This window comes from Salvelinus sp. IW2-2015, unplaced genomic scaffold (assembly GCF_002910315.2).
Source record: "Salvelinus sp. IW2-2015 unplaced genomic scaffold, ASM291031v2 Un_scaffold3111, whole genome shotgun sequence".
Lineage (NCBI taxonomy): Eukaryota > Metazoa > Chordata > Actinopteri > Salmoniformes > Salmonidae > Salvelinus > Salvelinus sp. IW2-2015.
In genome coordinates, this window is record NW_019944401.1 from 1 (window position 1) to 3,634 (window position 3,634).

Below are 3,634 nucleotides of genomic sequence, written 5' to 3' on the forward strand. Positions count from 1 at the left end.
ACTCTCCACACACAACTCTCCACACACCAACTCTCCACACACAGCTCTCCACACACACACACTCTCCCACACAACCTCTCCACACACACTCTCCCCCAGACACGCTCTCCCACCACAGCTCTCCACACAGCTCTCCAACAACAGAGCTCTCCACCACAAGCTCTACACACACTCTCCACACAACACTACTCCCACACACAGCTCTCTCCACACACACAGCTCTCCACACAGCTCTCCACACAGCACACCCAGCCCACGAAACTCTCCACACACCAGCTCTCCCACACAGCTCTCCAACAACATCTCTCCACACAGCTTTCTCACACAACAGCTCTCCAACCAAAACAGCTCCCACACACAGCTCTCCACCAGCCCCACACACAGCTCTCCACACGGGTTCTGAGGAAACAACAGTGCTTAAGGTGACAGGGACTGGGTAGGAACCCGGTAGTGTCAGGGTGTAACAGTTGCTCTAGTGCAACTCGGGGTGCCACTAATTAAATCCGTCATTTAAGATTTCTAACTCACATAGGGTCTGTTTATTGCCCTGTTCTTCCAGGCTACTACAGGGTTACCAAGGAACTGCTACAAACCATGTAGCGCTGGAGAGTGAGCAAACTCTCCTTTCCAACTCTTGTTGTGTGTGTAGTCAAGTCGTGTTGTTTTGTTTTGGTTGCTTGTAACCGATGGTGACCAGCCCAGCATAAGTAGACCTTCCCCAAAACGATTATCATCTCACTGAGCGTAAATAGACTGAGAGATTAGTCTCAGTCCCCTCTCTCTAGCTGTGGTATCAGTCCCTCTCATACTGTTGGTATCGGTCCCCTCTCTACTGTTGGTACGTGTCCTCTACTGTGGTATCGTCCCCTCTTACTGTTGATAATCGGTCCCCCTCTCCTGTTGGTATCGGTCCACTCTTCTGTTGGTATCAGCCCCTACTGTTAGGTAATCAGTCCCCTCTCTACCTGTTGGTATCAGTCCTCTCTCCTGTTGGTATCAGTCCCTCTCTCCTGTTGGTATCAGTCCTCTCTCTAACTGTTGGTTAACTCAGTCCCCTTCTCTACTGGTCAGCCGTATCCACGTCCCCCTCTCTACTGTTGGATCAGTCCCTCCACTGGGTACAGTCCCTCTCTTACTGACGTTGGAATCAGTCCCTTCTTGTCTGCTACTCCCTCTCCCTTTATAACGTTGGTATGCAGTCCCTCTCGTTCGTTCCCTGTTGTAAGTCCCTCTTCCTGTTGGTAATCAGTCCCCCTCCTACTGTGGTACTGCAGTCCCCTCTCTACTGTTGGTATCAGTCCTGCTCTCTACTGTATGTATTCAGGTCCCCTCTCTACTGTTGGTATCAGTCCGCTCTCTCACTGTTGGTATCAGTCCCCTCTCTCCTGTTGGTACTGATAGTCCCCTCTCAAGCTGTTGGTATCAGTCCCTCTCTACTGTTTGAGTACAAGTCTCTCTGTTGGTCCATCCTCCTCTCTAACTGTTGGTATCAGTCCCCTCTCTACTGTTTGGTCATCAGATCCCTCTCTCTGTTGGTATCAGTCCACCCTCTTCTCCTGTTGGTATCAGTTCCCCTCTCTACCTGTTGGTATCAGTCCCCTCTCTAGTGTTGGTATCAGTCCCCTCCTTACTGTTGGTATCAAGTCCCTCTCTCTACTGTTGGTATCAGTGCCCTCTCACTGTTGGTACAGTCCCCTCTCTTACTGTTGGTATCAGTCCACTCTCTCCTGTTGGTATCAGTCCCCTCTCCTGTTGGTACAGTCCCCGCTCCTGTTGGTCATCAGTCCCTCTCTCCTGTTGGTATCAGTCCCTCTCTCCTGTTGGTATCCAGTCCCCTCTCTACTGTTGGTATCGAGTCCCCTCTCTACTGTTGGTATCAGTCCACTCTCTACTGTTGGTAATTAGTCCCCTCTCTACTCTTGTTATCAGTCCTCTCTACTGGTTGGTAATCAGTCCCCTCTCTGATCTGTTGGTATCAGTCCCCCTCTCTCTACTCTTGGTATCAGTCCCCTCTCTATCTGTTGGTATCATCCCTCTCTACTCTTGGTATCAGTCCCCTCTCTACTGTTGGTATCAGTCCCCTCTCTACTGTTGGTATCAGTCCCCTCTCTTCTGCTGGTATCAGTCCCCTCTCTTCTGCTGGTATCTGGTCCGTGTTCACTATGACAGTCTTCTGCTGGTATCTGGTCCGTGTTCACTATGACAGCCTTCTGCTGGTATCTGGTCCGTGTTCACTATGACAGTCTTCTGTTGGTATCTGGTCCGTGTTCACTATGACAGTCTTCTGCTGGTATCTGGTCCGTGTTCACTATGACAGTCTTCTGTTGGTATCTGGTCCATGTTCACTATGGCAGCCTCCTCTCTTACTTGACATGTGCCCAGGTGTATTATATTATACTATCCATCCTCAGTATCCACCCTATCCACTACCACCCTTCGTAGGGTGTAGGGAACACTCTTCACTACTACACTACACCCCAGCCCCACTTTCTCACTGTACCCTTCGTAGGGTGTAGCACGTTCACACACTCTCTTACCTGTGCCCAGGTGTAGGACGTCATACTGCCCATCCTCAGCATCCACCCTATCCACTACCACCCTTCGTAGAGTGTAGGGCACATTGACGCGGGTGAAGACGGGCCGGCGGGTGATTGGAAGGATAGGTTCCCACATCAGCTGGTGACCCCTCATGAAGCTCACTACATCATCAGGGAAGTCACGAGTAGACTTGTGGAGGGGGTCATACGTTTCACTGGGACACTGGGGAAGGAAAATGACAATTAAAGGTTTATTCAAAGATTATTCAAGGATTTTTCAAGGATGAATGCCCAACTTCTAGCCTGCTAGCAGCGGCCCGCCAGCTGTCTAGAGCATATCGGACTGTTAGCTGTATAAATCCATCGGTMAATTTCTTGGGCCACTATTCCTATTTTGCCAATTGGACTGGGCACCTTTACTTCACGGAACCCTACTAATCCATCACGGCTGGTCTGCCGACGGAACCGCACGAGGAGGCTACAACAGACTTCTTCCGTCGCGACGTACCTCTCAGGCCCTTCTGCTAGCTTGCTATCCCCGGCCCGCTAGCTGTCTGAATCGTCGTGTCTCCAGCCAGCCACCCCTATGATCACCCGGCTACACATGCCTATCCCTAATGTCAATACGCCTTATCTATTGCTTTTCTGGTTAGTGATTATTGTCTTATTTCACTGTAGAGCCTCTAGCCCTGTTCAATATGACTTAGCTAACCCTTCACTTCCACCTCCCACACATGTGGTGACATCACCTGGTTTAAATCATGTTTCTAGAGACAATATCTCTCTCATCGTCACTCAATGCCTAGGTTTACCTCCACTGTATTCACATCCTACCATACCTTTGTCTGTACATTATGCCTTGAATCTATTCTATCACACCCAGAAACCTGCTCCTTTTACTCTCTGTTCCGAACGTACTAGACGACCAGTTCTTATAGCCGTTAGCCGGACCCTTATCCTACTCCTCCTCTGTTCCTCTGGTGACGTAGAGGTTAATCCAGGCCCAGTAGTGCCTAGCTCCACTCCCATTCCCCAGGCGCTCTCATTTGTTGACTTCTGTAACCGTAAAAGCCTTGGTTTCATGCGTGTTAACATTA

At 50.0% G+C, this 3,634-nt stretch overlaps 1 pseudogene; it reads right to left on the bottom strand.

The window, feature by feature from the left end:
• Positions 1 to 2,012: 2,012 nt before the first annotated feature.
• LOC112075370 (semaphorin-3D-like) overlaps positions 2,013 to 3,634 on the bottom strand; it is a 48,557-nt pseudogene continuing 46,935 nt past the window's right edge.